The sequence below is a fragment of the Crinia signifera genome, chromosome 3 (genome assembly GCF_055691185.1).
Source record: "Crinia signifera chromosome 3, ASM5569118v1, whole genome shotgun sequence".
NCBI lineage: Eukaryota > Metazoa > Chordata > Amphibia > Anura > Myobatrachidae > Crinia > Crinia signifera.
The window spans coordinates 327,058,629-327,077,229 of record NC_139219.1 but is presented as its reverse complement, the minus strand read 5'-3'; positions in this window follow the sequence as shown (position 1 = coordinate 327,077,229).

Genomic DNA, 18,601 nt, shown 5'->3' with positions numbered 1-18,601 from the left:
TGGGTAGATACAAAGCGACATGCCATTTCATCTAGGATTTTATCAATCTTCTCCTTGAAGAAGGAAGCAAGCTCTTGAGCACAGGAAATCCCCGGGACTCGATGGAATCCCAGGGGAGATATATAAAAGATATGTCGATACACTCGCTCCCTTCATATTAGAAACATTTAACTCTAGCTATAATGAGAACAGACTCCCCCAATCCATGTTGGAGGCGAAAATAGTAGTATTGCTCAAGGCGGATAAGGACCCACTTTCATTGGACTCCTATCGTCCAATATCCTTGATAAACACGGAAGCAAAAATTATTGCAAAAATTCTTGCGTCAAGATTAAATAAACATATTGACAAAATAGTTAATAAAGATCAAACCGGCTTTATGCCGGGGAAATCAACCGCAATCAATTTGAGGAAACTCCACAGACATTTACAGTGTCCCAATGTGGACGATTTGTTCCCAGTGGTGATGTCACTCGACGCCGTCAAGGCATTTGACGCGGTCGAGTGGCATTACCTATGGGAAGTAATGCGAGTAATGAGGGTGGGCCCTAAGTTCATCAATTGGGTAAAAATGCTATACGCGTCCCCATCAGCAAGAATGGCGGTAAATGGACAAACATCATCTCCATTTTGTCTCCATAGGGGTACAAGGCAGGGGTGCCCGTTATCACCTGCCTTATTTGCGTTGGCCATAGAGCCCCTGGCTTGTATCCTGCGGGGACATCCTGGAATAAGGGGATTAAAAGCAGGATCCACCACAGACGTAACAGCATTATATGCTGATGATTTACTAATTTTCGCGTCCGACGGTACACAGGCTGTGCCAATAGTGATGGAGGAGATAAAAAGGTACGGAGATTATTCAGGCTTTAGAATAAATTGGAACAAGTCCAACATATTTGCAATAAAATATGAGAATCAGGGGGTACCCAACTTGGTTACACCATTAAAATGGGCCCAAACCTTCAAGTATTTAGGGATTTGGATTTCTAGAGACCCTAAGGAGTACCAGAAACTAAATTTAGACCCACTAATAACATACTTAACTAACAAAATCAAGGTATGGCGGAGACTACCCTTGACGAATATGGGCAGGGTAAATTTAATCACAATGGTAGTGCTTCCCAAATATTTATACGCCCTGCAGCACGCACCTCAGTATGTACCAGAATCCTTTTTCAGAAAAACAAACAGTTTGCTCTCGTCCTTTATATGGGGTAATTCACGCCCCAAAATACAACTGGCGGCACTAATGAGGAGAAGGGATGGGGGGGGAATGGGTCTCCCAGACCTCCGATTATACTATGTGGCAACCCAATTGACATCTCTAGTTGATTGGATAGCAACCACACCGCAAGATGAGGGGATTTACGATCTGCTGAGCCAGGAAGAAAGAGGGATAACTATGATCCAAAAACTGGTAAAAGGGCAGGTAAATAGAAAGGAAGCTCCGATACTCACTCAAGCAGTGAAAATTTGGAGGGAAGCGAATAAGATTGTGGAATTTACGGCGTTAGATACGGAGTATCCATTGGACATACCCCGAGGAACTAGGGAAACAAGAGAACAGCAAATATCCCGGGCCTGGGGAAAAGTGGGGATAAGCAGGTTGTGCCAAATTTATGATAATAGCAACATGAAATCATACAGTCAACTGCAAGTAGAGTTCTCTGTTCCTAGGGGCTATGCCATTAGATATCTTCAGTTACGGAGTATGATAGAGGTACAATTCAAGGAACACCCGCCGGAGTTTGGGGACTCTCCAATTAAGAAAATACTGAGAGATAATAACAAACGGAAAATAACATCCAAACTATATAATATGCTGCTGCGGTCAAAAGTGGGGGAGATGGACGAGATGAGGAAAAAATGGGAGGGAGACTTGGGCTCGCTGGGGTCAGAGGAATGGACTGAGGCGATGGCAGCAGTTGCGAAGGCAACAAACTCGATTAGAGTGCAACAAGTACAAATGTATGTGTTGCATCGGTCATATTTAACGCCGTTAAGGTTAATAAAGTTCGGAGGAAGAACCTCGGATAAATGCCCAAAATGTAAAATTGCCCAGGGCACATTTTACCATCTGATCTGGGAATGCCCGCATGTGCAGGAATTCTGGGTCAAGGTTAAGCAAACAATGATCGATATGGGTATTAAGGAGGAGTGGCTTTCAGTCAAATGCTGCCTGTTGGGGATATTTATGAGCAGAGGTTTAAGTAGGTGTACAAAAGCTCTGATCTTAAATATGTGTGCCCTAGCGAAAGTAATGATCGCTAGGACTTGGCTGGCCGATGTAGGTCCAGATTATAAGAAATGGGAATCGCTGGTGGATTATACGGCGTCACATGAAAGATACATATACATGCACAGGAACACTATATGTAAGTATGAGAAGATTTGGGGCACTTGGGGTAAGGAAGTACGACACTAAAATAGCCTATCAGATTTAGATAGACTAATGGAAGTATAATGCACAATTAATCACTAAAAGTAATATAATAATAAAATTAATTAAAAAAAAAAAAAAAAAAAAAAAAAAAAAGGGGGGGAGGGTTATGGCACACAAAGTAATATTGATATCCAGTAGAGTTATATAGATAACTAGTAGAGTGCACAAATTATTAATATAGGGGGGGGGAAGGGCTAACAGCACACAAGTAACATTGACATCCAGTAGAGTTATATAGATAACTAGTAGAGCGCACAAATTATTAATAAAGGGGGGGGGGGAGGGTCAAAGCACACAAGTAATACAAATAATTAGTAGAGTGCACAAATTATTAATAAAGAAGAGGTAGAATATGTAAGGAATAGAGGAAGGTAAAGGGTTAGGGATTACATAAATCTCACGTAGTAAGAGTAGTTAGAAGAATAAATAATTTCACAAACACAAATAACACATTATAGTCAGTATCTATAGTGTGAAGGGATAATCCATCAGCGATGGAGCTGGTAAATATGACCTATTTTAGGCCAAAGAACATGATACAATCCTAACTGGGCACTAATCAGGGTAGGAGGATCGGAAGTTTCCCATAGAAAGCGAAAACTAAAATGATATAATCATATGTGGCACCAATTAATGCAGTAGGAGCGGTAGCTGTAGAATGTCCTCAAGGGTAGATAGCAATATGTTGGGCATAGGTTAGGAGGCATAGGACTGGCTAAGGGTAGTGCTTAATATAGGCGATAAGAATACATACCTAAGAGCATGCAGAATAAGATAGGAGGTAGGGGAAGAAAGTGATAGCTGGGCAAGCTGGGGTGTTATGTAATGTGTTGTTTGTCACGTATAAAGTGTTAACCATTTGGCAATCTAGTGATGGCGTAGACATAGGGATAAAATATACGGTTTAAAAGTATCTAGCGGCAAGAAAGGGTCGTACGCCTGATAAAAAGCGATAATGTATTATGTAAAGAGGATTGCTGTAATGGTTGAAATGTATGTGAAATGTACCTGTATGTTTTATAAAACCAATAAAATATATTAAAAAAAAAAAAAAAGCTCTTGAGCACTGACATTGGCAGGTGGGGACGGTGAAGGAGGGTAAAGAAGTGATTTAAATGTATTAAAAAAGTCACTTGGGGTTATTTCATGACCTACCATCCACTATGGCATGGCGGGAGAATAAAATAGCGCACCGAGCGCAGCGATAGACTCTGACAGCGTCCATGTAGATATTCAGGACAAAAAAAAAGTGAAAAACTCATGTCGACTTTTTGACTGTCAACCTATTTCATGTGCCGACCTAAGCCCTTCGATGGTCGAGTTGGTATCGTTTGGTCTACAGGAACTAGGTTGACAAGCATAAAGTTGACACCACTAGGTCGACAGGCAGCAATGCCGACATGGGTCTAGGTCGACATAGGTTTAGATCGATAGGACATTAGGTCGACACAAGCATTAGGTCAACATGGGCAAGGACAACAGTCAAAAGGCCGACATGGAGTTTTTCAGTTTTTTTACCCCAATGTCAACACTGTCGACATGGACACAGTTTGAAATGCACCACTTCGCTCACTATCCTTCGGACTTGGTGACTTGCTGCGCTCAGCACACTATTTTATTCTCCCTCCACGCCCTAGTGGATGAAATAACACCTGTCAGCACGTCAGCTCAAAAAACAGTGAAAAACCCCATGTCTACCTTTTCACTGTCGACCTTGCCCATGTCGACCTAATGACCTAAACCCATGTCGACCTAATTGCTGTAGACCTAATGACCGTGTCCCTCAATCAACCCCAATACGCCTACCCAATGATCCGTACGCCGGCGGAGCACCGGCTGTGTGCTGCAGCAGCGTTCTGATGTGTTCCCTCTCCACATTCCGGCTGGCTGGCTCTGTTCTCCCCTTACCCTTTCAGCAACAGCCTCCCCCCCACCCTGTGCCGTGGTTGGTGGGCCATGGAGAACGGCTCTGCGGCCAGAGAGATACAGTAACATGTCCCTCACCCCATGTAACATGTTTGTGGCTACATCCATCCTGGGACTGACACCTATTTACTATTTTCTGTCTATATGTAAATGGACATCGTACTAATCCCATTCACATGCATGTCACATTGAGTATCAGGGGAACAGCTGCACCCGTGATTTACTGCCATGGCCGGCACCATTAACCTCTCCACTATTCAGGAACCTCACAGCGCTGCTAAAATGCAGGCGTTCCGCGGTGATCACCCGTCCACTACCAGGATTTATGACCATGAATGTGGATTTATCAATATACGCATTTGACCTCTGTGGAAATATACTACTGTGTGAAATGATGTCGGGTCGAGCGGAGTATAAATAAATAAAACACGATGTAGAAGTAATACAATAATTCTATGCGGAAATATAAAAACATTGTTGTAACAGAAAACCGCGGAACAGACAGAACTATTGAGGGCCTAGAACGCTGAACACAGCACCTGCAACATCTCTATATATAAAAGGCGAACTACTCCTCAGCTCTATGAGGTGAAGTACCGGGGGTGACCACTAGAGGTCACACAATGGACAATTTACTCCTTTGTGTGCTGAAAGATGTCATAACAGAAACTGAAAGCAATTTCTTGCAGGGACACTGGTCTGTTTCAAACTTGCGGGATATGGAGAGGGAGAGCTGTGAAGACAGAGACTGGAGGAAGGTGCAGATACGGACTGGGGGTGGAAAGTTTGTCACAGCTCAAAGTGAAAGGTAAAACTGTCACAGTTCAAAGTGAAAGTACATTGCAGAAGCTGTCATTTTGATGGGCTTTAAACTAGTATGGTATAATGAGCAACCCCAGGAACTCACAGACAGGCAAGTACTGTATAGTTCACACACTCAGTACACATAGACTGCAAACAGTATACACAACTAAACTACAGTGGTATACATTACACATAGTACATTGCATGCTAGAAGACTGCATATAATGATACAGTATTAACAGTTCCGTATATAGCGCACACATATTCCGCAGCGCTGTACAGACTATTATTACCAGTTATTATATAGCGCACACATATTCCGCAGCGCTGTACAGAGAATATTATTACCAGTTATTATATAGCGCACACATATTCCGCAGCGCTGTACAGAGAATATTATTACCAGTTATTATATAGCGCACACATATTCCGCAGCGCTGTACAGAGACTATTATTACCAGTTATTATATAGCGCACACATATTCCGCACACTGTATAGAGATTATTATTACCAGTTATTATATAGCGCACACATATTCCGCAGCGCTGTACAGAGACTATTATTACCAGTTATTATATAGCGCACACATATTCCGCACACTGTACAGAGATTATTATTACCAGTTATTATATAGCGCACACATATTCCGCAGCGCTGTACAGAGACTATTATTGCACAACACTTTTATTGGCAAGCTGCTCAATCAGAGGTAATTTCATTCAGGTGCCAACAGGGAGGGGTAAATCTGGTTAGGAAAAAAAAACAGTTTGTATCCCAATTGCACACTGAATGAGAAATATACATTTAATAATCAGATAATACAGAGATCTTGGTTGCATATATCTGCAGATATAGGGCTAAGCCCCCAGGCCGTACGTCAAGGCATCTCTGTCACTGGGGGTCCCTAACACTGGGTATGGGTCTGGGGTGTGGGCCCCCAATATGCTGGCACAGGCTGACTACTCCAGGGCAGCACACAAATGAAAATTAGTAGGGGTTAATAAGAAGCACATAAGTGCTATGTAAGGAGGTGAAGGTGTGGTTAAAATAATACATACAATGTGATAGGGAAAAACACAAATGTTAATAAAGTGTTAGGGTGTGCTAACCTGGAGCAGACCAGCCATACCAACAAAGAGGGAATCACACTCCCAAACCCATCCCATGCACAATAACAAAATTTTTGGGCCTAATAGCCCAGTGTAAGGCCACATGATAATGTCTTACAACATCTGAGAGCCAGCTTACCTGGAGATACCCCTGGCTTCTCCAATGGCACTCAGGTGTCAGCAATCCCTCCTAATGCTGACCCATCTATGCCTCTCTCAACTGCACAACACTTTTATTGGCAAGCTGCTCAATCAGAGGTAATGTCATTCAGGTGCCAACAGGGAGGGGTAAATCTGGTTAGGAAAAAAAACAGTTTGAATCCCAATTGCACACAGAATGAGACTTATTACCAGTTATTATATAGCGCACACATATTCCGCAGCGCTGTACAGAGAATATTATTACCAGTTATTATATAGCGCACACATATTCCGCAGCGCTGTACAGAGAATATTATTACCAGTTATTATATAGCGCACACATATTCCGCAGCACTGTACAGAGACTATTATTACCAGTTATTATATAGCGCACACATATTCCACAGCGCTGTACAGAGACTATTATTACCAGTTATTATATAGCACACACATATTCCGCAGCGCTGTACAGAGACTATTATTACCAGTTATTATATAGCGCACACATATTCCACAGCGCTGTATAGAGAATATTATTACCAGTTATTATATAGCGCACACATATTCCGCAGCCCTGTACAGAGAATATTATTACCAGTTATTATATAGCACACACATATTCCACAGCGCTGTACATAGACTATTTTTACCAGTTATTTATATAGCACACACATATTCCACAGCGCTGTACAGAGAATATTATTACCAGTTATTATATAGCGCACACATATTCCACAGCGCTGTACAGAGACTATTATTACCAGTTATTATATAGCACACACATATTCCGCAGCGCTGTACAGAGACTATTATTACCAGTTATTATATAGCGCACACATATTCCACAGCGCTGTATAGAGAATATTATTACCAGTTATTATATAGCGCACACATATTCCGCAGCGCTGTACAGAAACTATTATTACCAGTTATTTATATAGTGCACACATATTCCGCAGCGCTGTACAGAGACTATTATTACCAGTTATTATATAGCGCACACATATTCCACAGCGCTGTATAGAGAATATTATTACCAGTTATTTATATAGCGCACACATATTCCGCAGCCCTGTACAGAGAATATTATTACCAGTTATTATATAGCACACACATATTCCACAGCGCTGTACATAGACTATTTTTACCAGTTATTTATATAGCACACACATATTCATACATACATGTTCTCAGGACAATGGGCCTTATTCTAGTTCACTCTTTCTGACAAAATCCTTCTTAGATGGACAAAACTATGTGCACTGCAGGTGGGGCAGATGTAACATGTGCAGAGAGTTAGATTTTGGTGTTATTTTGTTTCTGTGCAGGGTAAATATTGACTGCGTTATTTTTACACTGCAATATAGATCTCACTTTGAAGTAAAACCCCACCCAAATCTAATTCTCTGCACAAGTAACATCTGCCCCACCTGCAGTGCACATGGTTTTGTCCATCTAAGAAGGATTTTGTCAGAAAGAGTGAACTAGAATAAGGCCCAATGTGCCACCACCATGAACCTAGTTATGGTCAGTGGTTGTTCTGTGCTCTTCTCTTCTGGGCTTTGTATCCGCCCCATCACATGTACTGCACGGTACCCGCATGGTACTGTAGGTCAACAATGTATAGGTCTACACCACATGGTCAACGCATATGACTGACATGATCAAAACATTGACACAAGAAAAACGTTGACGTGGCTATTGTTGACACATAAAAAGTCGACATGCGTTTTTTTTGCCTTTTTCGTGACTGCCAGCTTGTGCATGTCGACCTTTTGATATTAACCTAACATAGAAACATAGAATGTGACGGCAGATAAGAACCACTTGGCCCATCTAGTCTGCCCCTTTTTTTTTAAACATGTTACCTCAAACCATATTTGATCCGTATTTTTTGTAAGGATATCAATATGCCTATCCTAAGCATGTTTACATTGTACTACTGTATTGGCCTCTACCACCTCTGATGGGAGGCTATTCCACTTATCTACTACTCTTTCTGTGATGTAATTCTTCCTCACATTTCCCCCGAATCTTCCTCCCCCCAGTGTCAGTGCATGTCCTCGTGTTCTGCTGCTCCTCTTCCTGTGAAGAATGTCTCCCACCTGTACCTACCTCCCTCTAGTGTCAGTGCATGTCCCCGTGTTCTGCTGCTGCTCCTCTTCCTGTGAAGAATGTCTCCCACCTGTACCTTCCTCCCTCCAGTGTCAGTGCATGTCCTCGTGTTCTGCTGCTCCTCTTCCTGTGAAGAATGTCTCCCACCTGTACCTTCCTCCCTCTAGTGTCAGTGCATGTCCTCGTGTTCTGCTGCTGCTCCTCTTCCTGTGAAGCATGTCTCCCACCTGTACCTACCTCCCTCTAGTGTCAGTGCATGTCCCCGTGTTCTGCTGCTCCTCTTCCTGTGACTAATGTCTCCCACCTGTACCTTCCTCCCTCTAGTGTCAGTGCATGTCCTCGTGTTCTGCTGCTCCTCTTCCTGTGAAGAATGTCTCCCACCTGCACCTTCCTCCCTCTAGTGTCAGTGCGTGTCCTCGTGTTCTGCTGCTCCTCTTCCTGTGACTAATGTCTCCCACCTGTACCTTCCTCCCTCTAGTGTCAGTGCGTGTCCCCGTGTTCTGCTGCTCCTCTTCTTGTGAAGAATGTCTCCCACCTGTACCTTCCTCCCTCTAGTGTCAGTGCATGTCCCCGTGTTCTGCTGCTCCTCTTCCTGTGACTAATGTCTCCCACCTGTACCTTCCTCCCTCTAGTGTCAGTGCGTGTCCTCGTGTTCTGCTGCTCCTCTTCCTGTGAAGAATGTCTCCCACCTGTACCTTCCTCCCTGTAGTGTCAGTGCATGTCCTCGTGTTCTGCTCCTCCTCTTCCTGTGAAGCATGTCTCCCACCTGTACCTTCCTCCCTCTAGTGTCAGTGCATGTCCTCGTGTTCTGCTGCTCCTCTTCCTGTGACTAATGTCTCCCACCTGTACCTACCTCCCTGTAGTGTCAGTGCATGTCCTCGTGTTCTGCTCCTCCTCTTCCTGTGAAGAATGTCTCCCACCTGTACCTTCCTCCCCCCAGTGTCAGTGCATGTCCTCGTGTTTTGCTGCTGCTCCTCTTCCTGTGACGAATGTCTCCCACCTGTACCTTCCTCCCCCCAGTGTCAGTGCATGTCCTCGTGTTCTGCTGCTGCTCCTCTTCCTGTGAAGCATGTCTCCCACCTGTACCTACCTCCCTCTAGTGTCAGTGCATGTCCCCGTGTTCTGCTGCTCCTCTTCCTGTGACTAATGTCTCCCACCTGTACCTTCCTCCCTGTAGTGTCAGTGCATGTCCTCGTGTTCTGCTCCTCCTCTTCCTGTGAAGAATGTCTCCCACCTGTACCTTCCTCCCCCCAGTGTCAGTGCATGTCCTCGTGTTCTGCTGCTCCTCTTCCTGTGAAGAATGTCTCCCACCTGTACCTTCCTCCCCCCAGTGCCAGTGCATGTCCTCGTGTTCTGCTGCTCCTCTTCCTGTGAAGCATGTCTCCCACCTGTACCTACCTCCCTCTAGTGTCAGTGCATGTCCCCGTGTTCTGCTGCTCCTCTTCCTGTGACTAATGTCTCCCACCTGTACCTTCCTCCCTGTAGTGTCAGTGCATGTCCTCGTGTTCTGCTCCTCCTCTTCCTGTGAAGAATGTCTCCCACCTGTACCTTCCTCCCCCCAGTGTCAGTGCATGTCCTCGTGTTCTGCTGCTCCTCTTCCTGTGAAGAATGTCTCCCACCTGTACCTTCCTCCCCCCAGTGCCAGTGCATGTCCTCGTGTTCTGCTGCTCCTCTTCCTGTGAAGAATGTCTCCCACCTGTACCTTCCTCCCTCTAGTGTCAGTGCATGTCCTCGTGTTCTGCTGCTCCTCTTCCTGTGACTAATGTCTCCCACCTGTACCTTCCTCCCTCTAGTGTCAGTGCATGTCCTCGTGTTCTGCTGCTCCTCTTCCTGTGACTAATGTCTCCCACCTGTACCTTCCTCCCCTAGTGTCAGTGCATGTCCTCGTGTTCTGCTGCTCCTCTTCCTGTGAAGAATGTCTCCCACCTGTACCTTCCTCCCTCTAGTGTCAGTGCATGTCCTCGTGTTCTGCTGCTCCTCTTCCTGTGACTAATGTCTCCCACCTGGACCTTCCTCCCTCTAGTGTCAGTGCATGTCCCTGTGTTCTGTTGCTCCTCTTCCTGTGAAGAATGTCTCCCACCTGCACCTACCTCCCTCTTGTGTCAGTGCATGTCCTCGTGTTCTGCTGCTCCTCTTCCTGTGACTAATGTCTCCCACCTGGACCTTCCTCCCTCTAGTGTCAGTGCATGTCCCTGTGTTCTTTTGCTCCTCTTCCTGTGAAGAATGTCTCCCACCTGCACCTACCTCCCTCTAGTGTCAGTGCATGTCCTCGTTTTCTGCTGCTCCTCTTCCTGTGAAGAATGTCTCCCACCTGTACCTTCCTCCCCCTAGTGTCAGTGCATGTCCTCGTGTTCTGCTGCTCCTCTTCCTGTGACTAATGTCTCCCACCTGTACCTTCCTTCCCCTAGTGTCAGTGCATGTCCTCGTGTTCTGCTGCTCCTCTTCCTGTGACTAATGTCTCCCACCTGTACCTTCCTCCCTCTAGTGTCAGTGCATGTCCTCGTGTTCTGCTGCTCCTCTTCCTGTGACTAATGTCTCCCACCTGGACCTTCCTCCCTCTAGTGTTAGTGCATGTCCCTGTGTTCTGTTGCTCCTCTTCCTGTGAAGAATGTCTCCCACCTGTACTTTCCTCCCTCTAGTGTCAGTGCATGTCCTCGTGTTCTGCTGCTCCTCTTCCTGTGACTAATGTCTCCCACCTGTGCCTTCCTCCCTCTAGTGTCAGTGCCTGTCCTCGTGTTCTGTTGCTCCTCTTCCTGTGACTAATGTCTCCCACCTGTACCTTCCTCCCTCTAGTGTCAGTGTGTGTCCTCGTGTTCTGTTGCTCCTCTTCCTGTGAAGAATGTCTCCCACCTGTACCTTCCTTCCCCTAGTGTCAGTGCATGTCCTCGTGTTCTGTTGCTCCTCTTCCTGTGAAGAATGTCTCCCACCTGTACCTTCCTCCCTCTAGTGTCAGTGTATGTCCCCGTGTTCTGCTGCTCCTCTTCCTGTGAGGCATGTCTCCCACCTGTACCTTCCTCCCTCTAGTGTCAGTGCATGTCCTCGTGTTCTGCTGCTCCTCTTCCTGTGACTAATGTCTCCCACCTGCACCTTCCTCCCTCTAGTGTCAGTGCATGTCCTCGTGTTCTGCTGCTCCTCTTCCTGTGACTAATGTCTCCCACCTGTACCTTCCGCCCCCTAGTGTCAGTGCGTGTCCTCGTGTTCTGCTGCTCCTCTTCCTGTGACTAATGTCTCCCACCTGTACCTTCCTCCCCCTAGTGTCAGTGCATGTCCTCGTGTTCTGCTGCTCCTCTTCCTGTGACTAATGTCGCCCACCTGGACCTTCCTCCCTCTAGTGTCAGTGCATGTCCTCGTGTTCTGCTGCTCCTCTTCCTGTGACTAATGTCTCCCACCTGGACCTTCCTCCCTCTAGTGTTAGTGCATGTCCCTGTGTTATGTTGCTCCTCTTCCTGTGAAGAATGTCTCCCACCTGTACCTTGTTATAACCCCTCAAATACACCTGTATGTGAAAGTTTCAATCATGTCCCCCCTTTCCCTTCATAGAACCTAGACAACTTCACAGCCGGGGAACACCAAATTTTTCTAGGGTACACCCAGAAAAGGCAAAATGCCGCAGGGTGTCAATCACCCTGCGAGCAGCAAGTGAAGGCTAGCCATGACGGCTCAAACATGCTCACTGCGTACTGCGTGCATGTGCAGTCCTTTGAGAATCGCTAGAATTCGCAGCCAGGCGAACGGGTCTGAATAACCCACATTGTTTCTGTGCAGGTAAATACTGGAACACTTATTTTAAAACTGCAATTTAGATGTCCACTTCACCCAGATCTAACTACCTGCACGTATTACATCTGCCCCATCTGAAGCGCAGCATGGTTCTGCAGATTTGAGAAAGATTTAGCCATCAGATCTGAATCAGTCCCTGGTGTACTTCTCTGAATCAGGCCCTCTATGCTGGATGAATGCCGAACCCTGGGCTGAGTCATATCACAGCAACATGAATAACTGTCAGGATGATATAACGGCCTTGATGAAAGGGGTCGGCAGAACGATTAATTAGCAAAGTAGCAGAGGGCATTAATAAACCAATACACTGAAGTGGTCTGAAGCTAAAGGACGCCGGTCACAGCCTGCAGCCATAATATTTGCAACGTGAATATTTTTTGGGATCATCATGTATTTAACTAACCCTTTAGAACGACATAGGTGAGAGTGTGGCAGGATGGGACATCACTTACAGCGGTGCATGAGGTACAAAGCTCAGCAATATATGCTGATGTGCTGCCTGTGGAATGAATCACTTAGGCCCTTATTCTGGTTGGTGCGGTCAGAGCCGCACACGGGGCTCCGACCGCACAAACCAAGGGCCGCCCACCGGACGGATCGCCACGGCCGTCCATACACGGACGGCTGGCGATCCGCACAAAAATGGTGGAGGCTACGCCTCCACCATGGTGGGAGCTGCCCCCTGCCTTCGATGGTCGACGACCATCGAAGGCAGGCCCGCACGCCGCGGCAGCTCCCGCAAGCTCAGACCACACGGACAATCGTCCGTGTGGGAGCTTGTAAGGGGGCTGAAAGCTGACATCCGGCGACGTCAGCTTTCCGCCCCCATGTCATGGTAATGAGGGCGTCATGCCCTCATTACCATGCATACGCCCCGCGTTTGCATGGGAACGCCCATGAAACGCGGGGCGTAAACATAGGGAAATGAGGGGCTGAAGCCCCTCACGCCCCTATACGCCCCCTTTGCGGCGGACGAAATCCGTCTGCGGCGAAGGGGGCTGCACATGCGCAGAATGACCTCTGCGCATGTGCAGACAAAAAACATCGGCGGTACGGCCGCACGCGGGCCGTACCGTGCCGATCAAAATAAGGGCCTTAGACTGAGGATAGAAAGGTCAGAGGTCACGCTAGTCAGCAGTCCCCCCCCCCCCCCCACCCCCCAGGTAATGGCTCGCTCTGTGAATGATTACTCCCATCTCCAGATTTGCTGTGTGCGACCAGTGGAGCATCGGACAATGCTGACGTCCAGGGACATCGAAGGAATCAGCGGCAGAAAGTGCAGGATAAACGGAATGTGCGATGTCACCTTTCCCCTGTATCACAGCGAGCGGGATTTACAGAAGCGCCGGCGGCGACTCTGCTGATTAACCAGTAACGTCTGCTGGGGAATATACACTGTAACTGCTAATCTATTGCATAATGAACATAAATACTGTACCGCAATGACACGTCACATACACAGAATGACCGCGGCCGCAGCCGCCTCGCATCCAGACTCGGCTGCATCACTGAGCTCCAGGAGGAGACTTCAAATAAATATCAGGGAGCAGAGGTCAGGTGCTGACAGTGTCCTGCGCATCTGCATTTGCTGACAGTGAGCACCTTTACTGACACATTAATATGCTGTTATCCTTCCAGGGATGGAGCAATGGAGGTCTCTATGTCAGGCTTAAAGTATTTGGCAAAGCCGTGCACACTGGAACTGGAGGTCTGTGAGGGCTGACAGCATGGTAGCGCTGCGGTGCTATACACAGGGAACTCTCCCAGCAGGCGGTGAGTGATAGGCCCCCTCCGGCGCGTATAACACTGCCAGGGCCCTGGAGACATGCTACGGGGATGATGGCAGCATATTTTGTTCTCACTAGCGCAGGCTCTCCTCACACGGACACAGTCTCTGCTGGGCGTGCGGTTACTGTCTGAAGTAAGGGCGCGCTTTCACTCACACTGCGCTCACGGGAACTGAGGATGTCCGCTACAGGGGACGCCAAGCATGGAGGGACAAATCAGCCTTGAGGCTGATGCAGCTGTTGTTGCTAGGAGACATGTGCAGAGTGCACCACTCCAACACTAGGGGACACTGTTCACAGAAATAGTCTGCTGTCCAATGGTTGCTGTACTACGCATGCACTCGGACAGGCTGTGATTGCCTTCAGCTAATTCTTCTATTTGCAAGGTGCTTGCAACCTGATTGACAGGTGGTGGGTGTGTCGGGGTGGATCCCAAGATGTAGAGTGACCAACCGTCCCGGTTTGCCCAGGACTGTCCCGATTTTGACCTCCTAAATCCCGCGTCCCGGCCAAACCCATCCCGGGATGCGGAAAGTCCCGTTTTAAGCCCCGTTTAAATAAAATAAAATTGTTGATGTTGTTGGTGACGTGACGGGCAGCGAGTCTATCCGGCCGCGGCACAGCATTAGACTTGGAATGTGGGAGGGGAAGCTGTCACCGTCAGGCAGCATTACTCTGACTCGTGTGAGAGTCAAGTTAAATCATTAAAAGTTATATATTCTTTCTCATCTATCCCATTCCCGGCCTGGCCTACCCCCTATTATACTGACTAAGGGCTAATAGGCTATGCTGAAAGTTTTTGCACTAGTCTGGAGTCTGGACTGTCTCTGTCTGGATCAGATCATGATGTCTTAGTCAGTATATAATGGGATTTCCATTCCCAATCCCAGCCATTGGCAGTAGCCCTATACTAAGGGCCTTAGTGACTAAGGAGGTTATTCTGGTTCGGGCGGCTGGGCCGTAAGCGTACGTTCCTGTTTTTTTTTTTATCTGCGCATGCGTACCTTCCGCAATGCGCAGCGACTTCACAACGCTCACGGACGGGTCTTTCCATGCGAAAAAACCTGTCCGCAAGAGTACGGTCACTGTGGGCGGCATAGGGGCGTGTTGAGGGGAGCGGCCAAAATAATGAGGGAAACTGGGCGTAAACATGGGCGTACACGGGGGTGTGCACAAAAAATTTACGCTGCTACTGCCGCTCGATCGGAGAAAGCACCGTTCATTTCGGACACAAAACAGGCGGACGCCAACCGCCACCTCAGACCACCCCTACAGATACCGCATGAGAGCGGACGCCTGTGGTCTGCTAATTAACGCTGATTACTACTCAAACACATACACCTGAATGTAATAAGCAATGCTGCAGCCTATTAAGTCCAAACCATTATTTCACTGCCTGCAAGCCACACACAGCCCTCAACACACATTGGAAGCTTATCTTTCTACACTTCTCTACATGTAAAGGTTGGATTCATTTTAGTTAAGATTCTTTTTAAGACCTGCTTATATATGCCAAGGTAGTTATTTGGAAACCATTTACACACATTCAGAAAGTGTTTTCATATACTTTAAACAGCAGCAAACTCAATCTACACAAGTCGACATGTGTCAACCTTTTCACTCTAATACAAACATATGTTTTGTATTTATGATACAAATACATAAACCACATCTAACACCTACAAAGGATGTTTCAGCAATGTTTTCAGCCCATGCCCACTATTTTGCACACAATCTTTGTATAGCACCCAAAATACATTACTGTACCACTTTCTGCTCTGCTATGAATTTAATTTTACTACACTCTGGATGTAAAATGTCACCAATCACATTATTACAATCACATCTCTTTAACAAAGGATTCCTACATCTGCTTATGACACTGAGAAATAATTTTTATGAAAATGTGTTAACATGTTTGTTCACAAGCAATTTTATCATGTTTGTTCGACTCGCACATCTTTAACATACCTGTACCAAGACATTACTGTTTTTTTTAGGGAGGACACATATGCATTCCTACACAAATGTACATTTTGACACAAACTAATTAGCTGGTAAAAGTTGGATATGAACATGTAAATGGCCATGGAGAGGGTTACACATGGTAAACTTCTACAACACTTCAATAAATGCACAAAAATACCCTGGTCAGTAAGTACACATAAATGTATTATTTGTTTCACACAAGAAATTACACATACAACAATTGTGTTTTAATTCTTAAAATAAATTTATTTGCTGTTCAGCATCACAGCTTAGTTCACAATTTAAAATCAGAACGACAAATTAAATATAACATATTGTCAAAAATAACAATCAACAACAACAACAGGTTGCATATCTCCAAACATGTGTTACCCTGCAAATGCAATGGTGAGAGAAATGTGGTCACCAGAATACGACCTGCAAAAACGAGGGAGAATACTAAGCATGATACACACCACCAAAAATAAAACCTGCATTTCTAGAGGTCAAAATAAGGACTTTAATGCCCATGGCAAGAAAATGGATAGATGGCCAACTCAGGAAGTGGATGTCCAGTGCAATTTAAAAATTTGGGGTCCAAACACAAAGGAAGTGAACCAGGTGTCATTCTTTTGGCCCTTTTTTCCCCTTTTTGGATGGGGCCTTGGGGACAGGGGCCTTTGGCACTGAAGGCTTGCGCCCTCTTCCCCAAGTGGACACAGGAGGGTCAGCAGAGGTGGAAGATTGGGGAGCAGCTTGGGGTGGCCCAGCAGATGGGGGAGTGTCCCTTAGGGACCTGGCGGTGGTCAGCAGCTCAGCCAGAATGTCATTCTGGCGGCTGAGTTGTTGGGCAATGCTTTGCATGCCAGCCGCCAGTATGCCAGTCTGGCGTTGCATGGCCTCAATATGCTGGGTGTTGCTCTCCTTCCAATCCCCCATGAATTGCACACACTGCTGGTGACGGCCTGCAGCCTCCAACCCTTGTTGCTGGATCTGGTCCAGCAATCTCGATCCACCTGGCATCAGATGTGGCCTGTGGCGGGAGGTGGCGTGTTGGTGGAGGCTGGACCACTTGCTCCACCTGTGGCCCTGAAGAGGAAGATGCTGCCGGTTGATCAGCTGGTTCTGCTTCATCTAGGATAATAATTTTAAACAATGTCACCATCACATACACAAAAAATCTCACTAACCAAATTACATCCAAGGCCTTCTTCTCCAGGGGGGTATATTCCAAGTTGTCTGGGATAGGCCCCCTCCCGGTGGACATGCTGTGGTTGTACCGGTCAGTCATCTTCCTCTTCAGTGTTGTTTTAAAGTCTGACCACCTACAAGTTAAAACATACAAATATCACCATGAGATATGTGCACCACTGTTCTAGTGAACATCATGACTACGTTACATTTCCTAGTGTGGGTGACCTTATGTTTTGGTGCTTATGTTTCCCACACACACATTAATGTCTCCATTATGAGGCATTTCAGTGTCTCATCTCATTCATTAGGCCACTAAATGCACATACATAGATCACTATGCAGAAATGACATCATCCCTGGACAAATTATGCACCTCCACCTGTAGTGAAACTACACATCCCACCATAGCTTGACAGTGTGGATAATATGGAGTTATTTAACTATGGGAAGACATGCTGGGATGTGTAGTTTCACACCAGCTACATGTGCACAGTTTTAACATCATTGTTTCAGTAGCATCATCTGGAACTTGTTACTACAACTCTTTAACAACTACACACTTTCTGTTGTCTCATCACATACTTCACATGAGCAGAAGTGTGCCCATGACCTCACATCACACCAATGGTGCATGTTTCATATATAAATGTGGGTTATTAGACATCGTTGTGTTCACATGTGACATTGAAGTGTAGCAATATCTACAAACACACCTTCCTATTACTATCAAAACATACATGTAACATATGTACACACATATGACATTATCAGGTGGAGCAACACACTTGCCTTTTCTTCACTGATGCCATATCTCTGACCACTGTTGACACCTGGTTCACTTCCTCTGTGATCTTCTCCCAAAGGTTTTTTCTTGCACTGGCACCCGGCTTCCTGGTTGGCAATTCTATCCATTCTCGTGCCCTGGGAACTAAAATGCTCAATTCTGCCTCTAGAGATGCAGGGTTTCTTTTTTTGGTGGTGGTATCCTGCTCAGTACTCGGCCTAGATGGTGCAGGTCATTTTCTGGTGGCCCCAGTTCTCTCACCATGCACCTGCTGGGTCTCACATGTTTGGAGAGATGCTACCTGTTGTTGTGGCTGGTTGCTTGGCCCTTGTGGAGCTGGTGGCGTTGTTAGTGAGGGGCCCCCTTGGTCTTGGGCCCTCCTCCGCTCCTGCTCCCTCTGCCTCAAACTTTCAAGCAGGGATTCTGCTTGTGCTCTTCGTAGGGCGTCCTCAGCTGCGGAAATCATCTGACTCAGACATGTTTGCAGCAATTATGGCCAGCATCTGACTGGATATTTATATGGTAATTTCCCGCCTGGATCAAGGG